The sequence below is a fragment of the Haliotis rufescens genome, unplaced genomic scaffold (genome assembly GCF_023055435.1).
Source record: "Haliotis rufescens isolate VD_foot unplaced genomic scaffold, xgHalRufe1.0.p SCAF_18, whole genome shotgun sequence".
NCBI lineage: Eukaryota > Metazoa > Mollusca > Gastropoda > Lepetellida > Haliotidae > Haliotis > Haliotis rufescens.
Window position 1 is genome coordinate 24,785,454 of NW_025963868.1, and position 16,494 is coordinate 24,801,947.

Below are 16,494 nucleotides of genomic sequence, written 5' to 3' on the forward strand. Positions count from 1 at the left end.
AGTCGCGGTTCATGCTGTATCGCCATGATGGTCGGATGCGTGTCTACAGACGGAGAAATGAACGCTACACTCGACACTGTATTCACGGCCGATACGGCGGTGGAAGTGTAATGATGTGGGCAGGCATATCCGTGATTGGTAGGACAGATCTGGTGCACGTGCAGCGAAATTTAACTGCTTATTCCCGCCATTGACGTCAGAAGAGAGATTTTCCAGCAAGACAACGCAAGACCGCATACTGCACGTGTTACCATGGATTATCTTGCCCACAACAATGTAACTGTGCTGCCATGGCCCTCCAAATCGCCAGATCTAAACCCCATTGAACATTTGTGGGATCTGCTAGACAGACGTGTACGACGCCGACAGCCTCAACCACAGACGCTTCAACAGCTGAGCCATGCATTGCAGGATGAGTGGAGAAGGATTCCACAACGCCAGATTCGACGACTCATACAGTCCATGCCCAGGCGGTGCAGAGCTGTGATCGATGCTCGTGGTGGTAACACCAGGTACTGACTTTGGCACAGTGCCATCACAGACACAGACGCCCCTTAGAACATTAAAATACTGTTTGTAGTGTACGAAACATGTGCCTCATCCTCTGTAAAATTTGGTTGTTGTATCTTCATTATTCTGTTATGCGTTTTTTTTTGGCAAGTGTATTTTGAACATTGTATCATATGTAGTTAACTGCCTCCGCGGTCTAGTGGTAGAGCGTCCGCCCGGAGAGCGGAAGGTCCGGGGTTCGATACCCGACCGCGTCATACCAAAAGACGTTAAAAGATGGTACTTGTTGTTACCATGTCTGGCGCTCGGCATCAAGGGGCTAAAACAAGGACTGGTCGGCTCGGAGTCAGTATACTGTGTCTGAGTGGGGTATTCATGTTAAACTGCGGCATGGTATCTCAGTTGGCTAGCACTATAAATCGGCATCAGTCCGGACAAACACAACACACACACGTACATGCACGTCGCTATATAAGTGCAATAATCTTGGACGCGACGTTAAACCCCATTCCACCACCACCACCATCATATGTAGTTAATGACATAATTTGTCTGTGCCTGTTCCTTTTACACTTTTATTAAATATTTTGCTCACCATTCTCAGTTTTACCACTTTGCTGAGTGCCGCGTTAAACAACAAACAAACACTCAGAAGTTTGGATAGCTATAACTGACCTTTTCGTATAAACTTTAGAGATAGAGAGAGCCAGGTGACATACAGGAAAAGAGAATTTATAAAGGTTTTGATATTCTCGCACAATTGCGAACGTACCTTCAGACCTCCTCCTCGTAATCCCATATCGTCATGTGTGAACGCTGGGATTCCCTACAATGTAGAGGCAATGTTTCAAAGACACCCCACAAATGCAAATACAAGATACGAGGGTCCTCCAGTGTCCCGTGACTGTATTCTGCTCAGTGTGTGAGCGCTGAGGCCGAATTGTGCCCAAGGTTGAGACCATGTCGTTTTACCCGCCCTCCACTTGACACTCCACTATTGAAAAGCTGTTCATATCCCGTGTGTCATCCTCGTTTTACCAGTGTGCTATATTCTTGTTATTTTAAGAACAGTACCCATTCGCCATAATAGTTTAGGTTAAAAAATCACGAATACCCCTGGTCTTTAATGACTGGACCCGTGAAGATCCTGGGTAGAATAGGCCTTCAGCAACCCATGCATGCTGTAAAAGGCGACTATGCTTGTCGTAAGAGGCGACTAACGGGATCGGGTGGTCAGACTCGCTGACTTGGTTGATGCATGTCATCGATCCCAATTGCGTGGATCGATGCTCACGATGTCAATCACTGGATTGTCTGGTCCAGACTCGTTTATTTACAGATCGCCGTCATATAGCTTGAATATTGCTGAGTGCGGCGTTAATCGACAAACAAACTTTAATGATTGAAACAACTGCTCGACACGTCATATTACATACCGCCCTGAACCCGTGAAGATCCGGGGTAGAATAGATCTTCAGCAACCCATGCTTGCTGTAAAAGGCGACTATGCTTGTCGTAAGAGGCAACTAACGGGATCGGGTGGTCAGGCTCGCTTCATCAGCCAACATCAATGAACTTGTTGTTCAGGGGCAGTTTTATAAACTAGATAGTGTACATATAATTGCATGTTGAAGATTATTGTGGCTCCCGAGATACCAAAAGTTATTGTCTATCACCGCAAACACGAAAACGTCGTTTTTTTCCGTATTTGGTCATTGGACGGAAAAACGACTAAAAATTCATTAAAATTGATTAATTGGTTAGCGTCTAGAAAGTGTCCGGAAAAGCGTCGAGTTTTTCAAGCGTAAAATGGACGGAAAAACGATGCTTTTTGCTCCGCCTTGTACAACTGTTAACGGCCAATCAGATGGCGCTGGTCCCCCGACGCACGTGATGCAGAAGGCTTCCTTTCGGAAGCATTAGGTTTCGTATTTATGGCATGCCTTGCTCTAGTATCTGTCGCGCGCAGCGAGATTTGCTGATTAGTCAGTTTAAGGATATGTAACATGTTAATGGAATTCAGACACGCGCCAAGAAGTCAAACCAAACCATGTACCAAGTTTATTGAGATAATACATCTCTCCGCTATGCACAGTTACCCCTATCGGACAATGGGTTGTGTTTCATTTAGTTATAACAGTAACTAATTTTGTAATGTGAAGTTTACACGATATACGGCTTTTCCATAGGACGAGAGGTGGGTCACATGACGTTTTTCACGTGACTGTATTCTTGAAATTACGTAAGCACTGACTACTTCCACATTCCTGGGGAAATCCCTGGGAATTTCCTAGTACGAATTCATACAGAAGCGTTGTTTCTCATCATTTAGACCCTTTAATTTTGAACGTAGCGTCTTAGCATACTCTGAGATTATTCATAGAGTTTGGTTGCATGCCCGTTCAAGGATACCCTCGCTACAACCCATCCTAGAGAAATAAATCCCAAAAATCCAAACTATCGTAGTGACAATCTACAGCAATCTATGAAATTACCTTAGTATCTATTTGACACATCTTTACAATCACCTTTCAATGATCGGCCAATTGATCAGTGATCACAAACACTTGAAATCGCCACAGGCTAATTAACAACTTTGGAAATATCTCCTGTCATGTTTATCGTGTCGGCCATTTTGACGTCTTGTACTTGATGTAAATATAATGTATTACGACGCTCTGTCATTGTGATTGACTTACTGAGGTAGTTCTTAACAGACCTACTCATCTAATGAGGATATTTTTTGGAATATATTTCTTGTAAACAAACTAAAACAGATGTTCCTCGCTTTTGGGGGAACTATTTTATTCCGGAATGGCCTATTAAAGCTAATAGTAAGTCAAGGCACCATGCGCGTATATGATCTGTTATTATATGTGTTTAACAAACACGGTTTTGGGAGTTCATAAAATACACTGACGCAAGTATATTCTAATCAATTGGATAATTGAATATGCTTTATTTTACATATTACATAACATCACTACACAAAATTTGGAAAGTTGCAGTAACACACAACGGTGATCGCATTAAACACCACTTTGAAAAGTATTTCAGTTATATCACGGTGTATCAGACTGATGTGGGATAAAAATCCGAAGTGGTTCAGGCCATCCAACGGGTGTTCGCGAAAAGGTGAGCGTATTCTGCCAGACGGGTGGCATCCATCACAAACATATGCAAGGACAAGTCAATTGTTCACCTGAACAAAGCACGGAAACACACAATGATGCCCGTCCTCACTATTTCCGAGCATGTAAATTATATATATTAAACATGGACGAGTATAAACAATATGTTCCTACAGGTAGTTATGTAATACTGACAGGGACATTCTCGCGATCTCGCATTCTCGCGATCTCGACCTTTGGAAACGAGCTAAATATGCCAAAAACACGAGAATGCGTGTTTTTGATACATAACACTTTTTGTCAAAAATCGACAACGCGAGAATGCGACATTTGGACATGTTGAAAAATTTATTTTCTCGCGATCTCGCGTTCTCGTGTTCTAGTTTTTTAGACGCTGTCCGTGCGCATGCGTGATATCATAAGACAAGGCGCATGCGCACATTAGTAGTCCTGCACAGTGGTCATGCTTCTATCATGCTCTTCATTCTCCAAGTAGCATTTAGAAAATGTATGACTTGAGCTTGAAAATGCTATCATGTAATTTACATACACAAAGACCCATGTAGAGTAGAGTAGACTCCTCTCCCTTTGGTGCTGTTTTCTGTGTACTTTAATTTAAAACCCTCAACATGCTAAACATAATTTAACAAAAGAAATTGTGTACATGAATGTTCATGGATAGTGAAAACATTAAAGTGTGAGGAAGCTGGAAACAATATATATCACTGTCAGTTTAATATTACTTAAAGCCACATCAGCAGTATTGCTGTATCAGTTACAGAAATAATCACATTATTATTCATTAAAACAAAATTCTCCAAGACCAATTAGTAGCATATGCATTCTGCTAAAATGAGCTTGTCCGATGTTTTTACACGACACCATAGTCACTACTTTAGGCCATACAAAATTAATTAATAGATTATCATCCTTTCCCACCTGACTACAAAACATCCCGCCTTACATTATTCTATTGCCTCAAACTTCCTAGAATAGAAATATCGCTAATATGTGTGTTCCTACTCCGTGCACGTAGCCCCATTGAACACGCATGTTGCAGCAATTGTTCACAGATGCCTTAAATGGTTCGACAAGAAAACAATAACATCTTTATACTGAGTAAGTACCCCCAATATCCAGCCTGGGGGACCGGCATGGCTCTGAATAAGTCAGTGAGTTTGGCTCAACACCGCTTTGAACAGTATTTATATTTCAGTTATTCCCTGGCTTGTCAGCTTTAAATGGGACGAAACCCACCATCATAGGTTTCTGGCACGCCCAAGGGACGCAACTTTACGTACACAGCGAATTGCGACGCCTCAGAGGACTGAGCCACTAGGTCACTGTCCAGGTAATTGGCAGAAAAACGCGAGAACGCGAGATCGCGACATTGGTCGAGTTTCGCAATCTCGCGTTCTACTAACTGTATAAGCAATTTACACAAAAGCACAAGATCGCGAGATGGCGACATTGGTCAAGTGTCGCAAACTCGCGTTCTCGCGTTTTTGAAAATAGTTACATATAACTGCATAGCCAATTGGCACAAAAGCACGAGAACGCGAGATCGCGACATTGGTCAAGGGTCGCAATCTCGCGTTCTCGCGTTTTTGAAAAGAGTTGCATATGACTGAAATGGCAATTGACACAAAAGCACGAGAACGCGAGATCGCGAGATAGCAACATTGGTCAGGTGTCGCGATCTCGCATTCTCGCGTTTATTACGGTTTGAGTCGAAACATGTAGCGCTTGCCAATCAGAATTCGCATAAACACACAATGACATGTTATAATAAACATTCTTTATTTGCACTGGTAGTTACACTGATTAATTAATTAAATTGATTGTCTCTGAATAGTTTTTGTGTACTCCAACCCTGCATTGAAGTCTGCAGCAAAGTCGGTGAAGAACACGTTCCCTTCAAACAAACATAGGCATATTTTGATAAATGAAACATCTTCCTGTGCATAAATGGAATCCCAAATGTCTACTTCGTTTGCAGAATTCGTTCAAGATAATAATACTGTCTGTCAATGCGTTCAACATGTACATACATTTCATACATGATGTATTGACATGGTCCAAGCTGGCAAACAAGAGTTTTAAGAGCTTACTGTTTCGGCATAACTTCATCTATTCATCTGAGGCAACAGCTTCCTTTTGCAAACAACTTGGTCATCACTGATCCATGAATATATTCTTACCGCTATTGTCAACGTTGTCAGGAATTTGTTTTGTTGGCAAATCGAAATTGGTTATTCACTAGCATTCTCAAGCATTGATGTTTCATATTTCTATACAGGAGTATTGGTTGATAACAACATCTGGTGTCACATGACACCAAAACATAAGAGGTATATCTGAAGTAAATAATATTTTATTCAGGAAACAATAGTCAGAGTTAGTAACCCGACCAGACTAAATGATTGTTTATATTTCCCTTTAAAATAATACGTGTTTCAACACTCAAAAATGTTAAATAAACACACGTTTGTGTTTACCGTTATCCCTGCCCATGTAGCCGTCGTATACATGTAAAATATATAAATGTTGTGTACAGCCATGTGTGGAACTGAATACAATATTGAAATAAGGAACGTGTTCATGAGGCGAGACATTTCAAAACAATTATAAGGTGTTGAAGATCTTCTTTGGTTGGCAGCAAAATACAGTTTTTACACGTGCACGTACCTTAGCTACATCATAAATTATACATATATATATATATATCCTACACCACGAGATCTGACTTGGTTGTGGTTCAGGGAAAGTTGACAGCAAATTGCTACATGAATCAAATTCTTCAACCTCACCTTCTTCCAATCATTGACCGCCAGAGGGAGCTGTTTCAACAGGACAACGCTCCACTTCACTCAGCTTGTGTCACGGTAGACTACCTCCTTATGCCAGCATCGACGCCTTGCCCTGGCCGCCGAGATCTCCAGATCTCAACCCAATGGAACAACTCTGGGATGAACTCGATCGACGTGTACGTCAACGTCAGAACCGCCGCAGACACTCCACAACTGGCCAACGCGTTACAAGCAAAATGGCGCCGAATTGCGTAGGACAGAATTCGTACGCTTAACCAATCAATGCAGAACCGTGATTGCTGCCCCGGGCGGTCACACGAGATACTGATTTTAGTGCAACGTTGTGGCCTTATGTGACATGTCAATGAACAATTTTCAATGCCTTTGTACAACGACAATATATGACTATCCAGGTCCAAAATTTCATATTTGTATCTATGATATTCAATTAAATATATCGACTTTATCCAGTCACAGGATTGTAACCGATGGCACCCGTCACAAACACATGCAAAGACATGTCAATCCTCGGAAACATGATGGTACTATTAACACGAGAGTTGGGGAATCAGAATGATATGTGACTGTCTGTCGTTAGTATTTATACCTATTCTAGCAACTACAGATAATCTCATTGACTGATTAAACTGACGATAAAGTTGTTATTGCGTACTTTGGTGACGTTCTCGTGCTTTTGTGTCAATTGCCTACACAGTCATATGCATCTATTTTCAAAAACGCGAGAACGCGAGATTGCGACACTTGACCAATGTCGCGATCCCGCGTTCTCGTGCTTTTGTGTCAGTTGCCTTTACAGTTATATGCAACTATTTTCAAAAACGCGAGAACGCGAGATTGCGTTTATTGTTTTCTTATCGAACCATTTAGGGCATCTGTGTACAATTGTTGTCGAAGGGTGCGATTCAGATGCATCATGCGTGTTCAGTAGGGCTACGTTTACGGAGTAGGAACACACATATTAGCGATATTTTTTATTTCTAGGAACTTTGACATCGGACAATCTCATTTTAGCCGAATGCTACAAATTGGTCTTTGAGAATTTTGTTCAGGTGAATATGCTAGCCGTGTATAATATTGCCTCACTGGCCTGTGATTATTCCTATATTTATTTTGGCGAATAGCTGCAATACTGCTGATGTGGCTTTAAGCAATATTTACTCTCTCACTGACAGTGATATATATTGTTTCCAGCTTCCTCACACTTTAATGTTTTCACTATCACTTGACATTCATGTACACAATTTCTTTTGTTTAATTATAATGAGCACGTTGAGGGTTTTAATTCAAAGTACATTGGAAACTGGACCAAAGGGAAAGGACTCTACGATACATGGGACTTTGTGTTTGTAAATTACATGATAGCATTTTCAAGCTCAAGTCATGTTTGCTAAATGCTGCTTGGAGAATGAAGAGCATGAAAGAAGCATGACCACCGGACTGCTAACGTGCGCATGCGCCTTGACCTTATGATATTACGCATGCGCACGGACAGCGTCTAAAAAACGAGAACACGAAAACGCGAGATCGCGAGAAAATGAAATGTCGCATTCTTGCGTTTTCGCGATTTTGTGTTTTTGTGGGCTAATTTGACAAGTCGAGATAGTGAGATTGCGAGATTTTGCATCATGTCCAAATGTCGCATTCTCCCGTTGTCGACTTTTGACAAAAAGTGCGAGAACGCAAGAACGCGATATTTTGTCCAAATCTCGCGTACTCGCGATTTTGCATTCTCGTGTTTTGGGCATATTTAGTTCGTTTCCAATGGTCGAAATCGTGAGAATGTCTCTTACAGTATTCCATAGGTAATATATGTCATACATTTGACAAAATGTATTGACTCAGAGCATTATTGTTAATCACAGCGTATAGACTCGGCATGGATTGCCTAAAAGTCGGGCCGGGCCGGGCCAGCGGGTAATACTCAAAATGGATTGCAGAATAATAAAACGAAACGCGCATATCTAGGCAGATCTCAAATGTCCACAAACGTATAGTTTTGCTCATTTAATTTAGTTTGAATAAAAATGAACCTTCAACAATGTAATTAACTGATGATTATGACTACATACCGTGAGTCTCGTAGAAAAGTCAGTGTCTTGACTGTGTGTATTCTTTGATTAGAATGCTTCTCACCGACCTTAGTGCAGGGGTGTGATGTCCTGGGCAGGAAACGACAGTGTTTTGACTACTCTTCTTTCATTAATTAACGTGTTAAGGTAATTAACCTTTACTAACACAGGATGTTTTCTGGAAGTGGATATTCGCGAATGTCAAAGGACTGACACGACACGTGTTAATAACTGTCCAAGCACTTCTAAAGTTCCTAACATTATTTATATCTAAAGACTAGTATTATATCTAATCCCCTAAAACCCCCCTCTTGGGTTGCACAGACCACTTTCGCCCCTTTCGGAAACACATTAAATGGCCTGGCCGGGCCCGTGTGCGAAATACGCATCAGTCGGAAAGCGCACGTTAAATCTCCAAAGTAAGTAAGTAAGTAATTATATCTAATTATTTACCACTTTATTGTCTCATATTTCAGTAGTTAAAGAAAACACGGAGCTCAAAGTGAAGCCTTTTATACTCTACATTCTCAACATAGTCTCTATCAGAAGTGTTTGGCTTGTGTTGGGTCCGACTTGGCCCGGGCGGTCAAAATGCACTTTAAACACACAAATGTACTTACTTACTTACTTTGGAGTTTTAACGTGCGCTTTCCGACTGATGCGTATTTCTCACACGGGCCCGGCCAGGCCATTTAATGTGTTTCCGAAAAGGGCGAAAGTGGTCTGTGCAACCCAAGAGGGGGGTTTAGGGGTTGCTTATATATAATTTGGGAATTTTGAGATTTGGAATAGAGGCCGGGGAGGAGAACTAAGGGAGCTGGGTATGGTGGATGTTTGTTTGTTTATGTGATTTTGATTTGGTAGGTTATTGTGTTTTTAGATGCGTTTTATTAGTTCCGTTTTTATTAAGAATACGCCTAAGGCCTTGAAGTTTTCTAGTTTATTTTGTGGGTTTAGTATTGCTTCTAGAGTGAGAGCCTTGTTTAGATTGAGGGTGGTTTGTAATGCGGTTCGATGTGTTAGGTAGTGTGTGTAGTGGATGAGTGCGTGTTCTGGGGTTTCTGGTTGTTTGCAGTGTGGGCAGTTACCTGTAGTGTGTTTTTTTAATTTTTTTTAGGTGGTTATTTAAGTTGGTTTGTCCTGTTTGGAGTTTAGTGATTACTCTGTCGATTTTTTTTGATGGATGGAGAATTTTTGGTTTGGTTAGTGGTTTGCTGAGCACTTTTTTGTTTGGCTATTTGAGTTTAGATATAGGTTATGCCATTTTTGTGATTTTTTGCTTGTTTACACTTTTAATTTCTGATTTTGAGATGGGTAAGTTTAAGCTTATTTCTGGGATTTTGAGGGATAGTTTAGCTGCTTTATCGGCGTTTTCATTACCGTATATTCCTACGTGGGCGGGTTTTTTGATTATTTGGTAGGATGTTAGGTCTAGTCCTGGGGCAGTTCCCTTTTTCCTATTTTGGAGTACGTACTGGAGTTCTTCAATTGAGTAAGGTTGGTTTATTTCGAGGTTATCATTATTTGGTTCTTTAGTAGGTTTCGCTTCTGCTTTAAGTTTTTGTTGGAATTTTTCGCTGAAGTTATTGTTGCTGCTTATGGCCGAGAAGTGGTTTGCTAGGTTATTTGCCTTTTCGGTAGGGTTGGTTGAATTGTTTATGTTGGGTGTTTTTTTCTGACGTTTTAAGCCTCTAATGGCGTGGATTTTCCGCCAGACTGTTCTGGCATCTGTGCGATTATTTACTCCTTCATAAAATAATTTCCAATCTTTGGTTTTAGCTATTTTGACTAGTTTTTGGACCTTGTGGTTTAGCTCGTCAGCTACCGTTATATGGTTATGGTCGCGTTTGGCTCTATTGAAGGCTGTTTTACGTTTGCGTCTAGTTTGTTCTATTTCCTCGTTCCACCATGGTACCGAGGGTTTGCCTACTTTATTTGCTTTATAAGGTATTGATGCTTTGGCTGCGTTGATTATGTAGTCTGTTAGGTTTTTGCAGTAGATTTCTTGGTCCTTATTTTCTAGTTTGGTTAGGTTGGCTTGGTTGCAGATATCCTGAAATTTGTCCCAGTTAGCTTGGTTATAGTTGAATTTTGGTTCTAGGTTTTCTCTTAGGGTAGGAACGTTTGTATTGCCTATGGTAATGTTTATAGGGAAGTGGTCACTACCTAGTGGGGCGTCGTGAACTTCCCATTGAGGACTTTGGGCCAAATCTGGGGTGCATATGGTTAGGTCGATAGCCGACATTTTATGGTTTTTCTTATGGTATCTAGTTGGTTGGTTATTGTTTAGGAGTACAAGGTGATTTGTTTCTATCCATTCAGAGATTAGTTTGCCATGATTATCTACTTTTTCATATATGCTCCAGGTGGGGTGGTGAGCGTTAAAGTCTCCTAGGAATATAGTTGATTTATTGCTTATTTGGAGTAATTTGTTTAGGTCCTTAGCTTGAATGCTTTGTTCTGCCCAGTGGTATATGTTTATGATGTTTATTTTTTGGTTTTTGAGAGTTATTTGGATGCCGTTTGCTTCTAGGTTTGGTGTGTTTATTTTGATTTCTTCATAGGTAATGTCTTCTCTGATTAGTATTATTAACCCTCCTGCGGCTCTAGCGGTTTTAGGTTTGGCTCGGTCTGTTCTAACTGAGTTGTAGTTTGGTAGAGTAAATTTAGATTTTTTTTAGAATTTGGTTTCTTGGATGCAGGCAATGTGCAGACCCTTATCTTGTTTAAATTTTGCTTTTAGTTCAAATGTATCATCAAATGTCTTTAAATCTATAGACTAGCAATATATCTACCTATATACCACTTTATAGTGTCTCAGTTCACTGCATTTTAAGAAAACAAGGTGCTCAAAGTGAAGCCCTTTTCCCCTCTACATTCTCAACATAGTCTCTATAAAAAGTGTTTGGCTTGTGTTGGGTCCGACTTGGCCCGGGGTGTCAAAATCAACTTTAAACACATAGATGTACCATCAAATGTGTTTACATCTATAGATTAGTGTTATATCTACTTATATATCACTTTATAATGTCACAGTATATCGTATTTAAAGAATACAAGGTGCTCAAAGTGAAGCATTGTTTTACTGTATTTTCTTAAGAAAATCTATGTCAGAAGTGTTCGGTCCGACTTGGCCCGGGCTGTCAAAATCAACTTAAACCTCACAGATGTATCATCAAATGGATTTACATCTATAGATTAGTATTATATCTACCTATACACCACTTTATAATGTCAGAGATTGCAGTATTTATAGAAAACAAGGTGCTCAAATTGAAGCCCTTTTCCCCTCTACATTCTCAACATAGTCTCAGAAGTGTTTGGCTTGTGTTGGGTCCGACTTGGCCCGGGCGGTCAAAATCAACTTTAAACACACAGATGTATCTTTAAATGTGTTTACATCTATAGATTAGTGTTATATCTACCTATACACTACTTTATAATGTCACGGTACATCGTATTTAAAGAATACAAGGTGCTTAAAGTGAAGCATTGTTTTACTGTATTTTCTTAAGAAAATCTATGTCAGAAGTGTTCGGTCCGACTTGGCCCGGGCTGTCAAAATCAACTTAAACCTCACAGATGTATCATCAAATGGATTTACATCTATAGATTAGTATTATATCTACCTATACACCACTTTATAATGTCAGAGATTGCAGTATTTATAGAAAACAAGGTGCTCAAATTGAAGCCCTTTTCCCCTCTACATTCTCAACATAGTCTCAGAAGTGTTTGGCTTGTGTTGGGTCCGACTTGGCCCGGGCGGTCAAAATCAACTTTAAACACACAGATGTATCTTCAAATGTGTTTACATCTATAGATTAGTGTTATATCTACCTATACACCACTTTATAATGTCACGGTACATCGTATTTAAAGAATACAAGGTGCTCAAAGTGAAGCATTGTTACTGTATTTTCTTTAAAAAATCTATGTCAGAAGTGTTCGGTCCGAACTTGGCCCGGGCTGTCAAAATCAACTTAAACCTCACAGATGTATCATCTACATTCTCAACATAGTCTCTATCAGAAGTGTTTGGCTTGTGTTGGGTCCGACTTGGCCCGGGTGGTCAAAATCAACTTTAAACACACATATGTATCTTCAAATGTGTTTACATCTATAGATTAGTATTATATGTATGTTGAGAATGTAGAGGGGAAAAGGGCTTCACTTTGAGCACCTTGTTTTCTTTAAGTACAGCCATCTTAAGAAAATACAGTAAAAATGCTTCACTTTAACGGCGCAGATTTCTTTAAATGCGATACACTTGGACATTATAAAGTGGTGTATAGATAGATATAACACTAATCTATAGATGTAAACACATTTGAAGATACATCTGTGTGTTTAAAGTTGATTTTGACCGCCCGGGCCAAGTCGGACCCAACACAAGCCAAACACTTCTGATAGAGACTATGTTGAGAATGTAGAGGGGAAAAAGGTTTCACTTTGAGCACCTTGTTTTCTTTAAGTACAGCCATCTGTGACATTATATAGTGGTATTTAGGTAGATATAGTACTAATCTATAGATGTGAATCCATTTGATGATACATCTGTGAGGTTTAAGTTGATTTTGACAGCCCGGGCCAGGTCGGACCGAACATTTCTGACTTGGATTTTCTTAAGAAAATACAGTAAAAATGCTTCACTTTAACGGCGCAGATTTCTTTAAATGCGATACACTTGGACATTATAAAGTGGTGTATAGGTAGATAGAATATTAATCCATAGATGTAAACACATTTGAAGATACATCTGTGTGTTTAAAGTTGATTTTGACCGCCCGGGCCAAGTCGGACCCAACACAAGCCAAACACTTCTGATATAGACTATGTTGAGAATGTAGAGGGGAAAAGGGCTTCACTTTGAGCACCTTGTTTTCTTTAAGTACAGCCATCTGTGACATTATAAAGTGGTATTTAGGTAGATATAGTACTAATCTATAGGTGTGAATCCAATTGATGGTACATCTGTGAGGTTTAAGTTGATTTTGACAGCCCGGGCCAAGTCGGACCGAACACTTCTGACATAGATTTTCTTAAGAAAATACAGTAACAATGCTTCACTTTAAGCACCTTGTATTCTTTAAATACGATGTACCGTGACATTATAAAGTGGTGTATAGGTAGATATAACACTAATATATAGATGTAAACACATTTGAAGATACATCTGTGTGTTTAAAGTTGATTTTGACCGCCCGGGCCAAGTCGGACCGAACACTTCTAACAGGGATTCTCTCAAGAAAATACAGTGAAAGAGCTTGACTTTAACGGCCCAGTTTTCTTTGAATGCGATATACTGTGACATTATAAAGTGGTATATAGGTAGATATAATGCTAGTCTATAAATTTAAAGATATTTAATGATACATTTGTGTGTTTAAAGTGCATTTTGACCGCCCGGGCCAAGTCGGACCCAACACAAGCCAAACACTTCTGATAGAGACTATGTTGAGAATGTAGAGGGAAAAGGGCTTCACTTTGAGCCCCTTGTTTTCTATAAATACTGCGATCTGTGACATTATAAAGTGGTGTATATGTAGATATGACGCTAATCTATAGAGGTAATCACATTTGAAGATACATCTGTCTGTTTGAAGTTGATTTTGACAGCCCGGGCCAAGTCGGAGCGAACTGTGTGACTGTTGAGAGTATAGGGAGAAGAGGTCTACTTTAACCATCATGTCTGCTTTAAATACGATGAACAGTGACGTTATAAAGTGGTATTTACTTAGATATAGTACGTTCCTATAATATAAACGCCATGCCGACAGATGAAAATTCGTATCTAGCTAGCTAGAAGTATTTGATACGTGTCAAATCTTATTTCGTTTAACGATTGCTCTTTTACATGTTACCTAGATCAGCGACGCTAACACATAGCTCCACTTTCTAGTTTTTAAGTGATTTACTCCGAATTACTTAATTATGCTGCACGTTTTGGATTGGTGATTGTTCAGTAGTGTCATGTGTGTATGTTGCATCAATAATATGTAGATATGATCGCCGATAATGAAGTAATTAGCCAATAACACTTTGGCCCGTCTTGGCCCGGCCCGGCCCGACTTTTAGGCAATCCCCTCGGCATGCAGATGAACTCATCAGCGCATTTTTACACTTTATTTATTAATTGGCATGTTAGACTTCTATTTCATAACTCAGTTTTATTTGCACGGATCACTATGGAATTTTGGAAGGGGCATTGTCGCGTTGTCGTATTGTCGCATTGACGCCCTTGCAATAACAAGCAAAACGTGTCAAAATTAACCAATGCGCGACAATTCGACAACGCAACATTTTGGCCATTTGTCGAATTGTCGCGTTGTCGCGTTGTCGCATTGTAGCTCTTTGAATAATCTTTTTCTATATTTTACAAAAGGGCGACAATGCCTTAACGCGAGATTTTTCAATGTCAAAATATGTCTCGTTGTTGCATTGTCGCCCCATCACAAATATGTATAAAAGGCGTAAAGTTCAGTTAATGTTACAGTTAGGGAGCGGTAACCAAGTTATATCTGTGTAGAAGTTCAACCTGATACATGTGCGTCTTGAATTGAAAAAACAAGTCCGTCAGCGAGTCCATAACGTTTTATGGTGAGCACTTCTCTATAAGTGCTTAGTGTTCAACTCCCAGTTCCAAACACGTTGTTCCTCATCAACAATCCACATTCCTCTAGTGCAGTGATCGTCCGGAAGATCTTACTCTTGACCGTATCAGACAACTGACGAGTGCACGCCTGACCTGTGACCTCGTTACACCCCCCATGAGGTGTTTGCCGAAGGGAGAGGGGCAGGAAATGTGTGCTCCTGCTCGCGACACACTGTATACTGCATGTTGTATACAGTATATTGCAGCTGATATAATGTATACTGCATGTGATACTGATTTGCGGAAAAGCTACAACTTTCAAGATTCAAGATTCAATTTGCATTTATTTCTGAGAGCGGCGTTAAAACGATTTGTTTTCATAATGGAGCGCTGCAGTAATTTAAAATGGAACCGTATACATGCATGATCTACAATCATTGGGAAAGTCTAGACTTCCACAGCTCTAGCCTGAAATTAAGAATTGTTCTATCCTCCTTTTTAATTTTTAATTTTTATTTCGTAGATATGGATAGTATTTGATATTATGAAGGGCGTGATCAGGTACATGTTCACTGTAGTAATGTACATACTAGTCAACTTGATTATAATGTTTATTATAGCGCAGCGCGGAATCAACGATTACTATATGATATCCTCACTTGTCATCGATGTATTGGCATCGAACAATGGACGATAATTCGAAATTCTTATTTGAGCTATAAATAGCTTCAACAAGGACAGTATCGGTGTCAGTAAAATTTTCGTAGTTAAAAATATATATCTACAAAATATAATCTAAAGGAGCCAAGAACAAAACTGTTTTATTAATACTTACTTCCATGGATAGAATTGAGGCAATCTGGGCTTGCAAAATCGTTCTAGACTTGAACTGGATTCCTTTTAAATTTATTCTCTATGGTTTGGGAGACATACAAGGATGTCAGTATCGCATTGAGAACTGACGTTTGGGTCCAGCCTGGGTCAGTGTAATGGGATATATTGTGGAGTTTCGGGTTTGGGCTGTTTGCTGAATAGAACAATGGCTCACAAACAAGGGCACAATGTAGAGATTAAAGCATCACCACCTCTGTTTATATCAGATATATTATTGTGATTTGAAATATCTTTTTGAACAATTGCGAGTTATTGTATACTCTGTATTCTTTCGTCATGGTAGAATATATATTTTCTCTGTTGCTTTTTGAATTATCCACAAATAATGAGAACTACAATGTGAACGTCTATCTGGGGATATACAATAATACAACTGAAGGGCATATCTGAAAAATGGGACTAATCGACTAATATTTCTTTCTTAAACACTGTCCGTTACAGGCATTCTAATCATTATATTATGC

The 16,494-nt window shown here is 39.7% G+C and overlaps 1 protein-coding gene across 2 annotated transcripts in view; it reads right to left on the minus strand.

Moving 5' to 3' along the window:
• The window catches only part of LOC124132926 (beta-1,4-mannosyl-glycoprotein 4-beta-N-acetylglucosaminyltransferase-like), a 96,121-nt gene that overhangs the window by 46,018 nt on the left and 33,609 nt on the right, over positions 1-16,494 (minus strand). The window contains exon 3 of one of the 2 annotated variants that reach the window (XM_048398457.1): positions 1,283-1,336. The exons of the other annotated variant lie outside the window; for it this stretch is intronic. The gene's annotated coding sequence lies outside the window, so the exon portion shown is untranslated. The remainder of the gene's footprint in view (positions 1-1,282; positions 1,337-16,494) is intronic. 2 annotated transcript variants of the gene reach the window in all.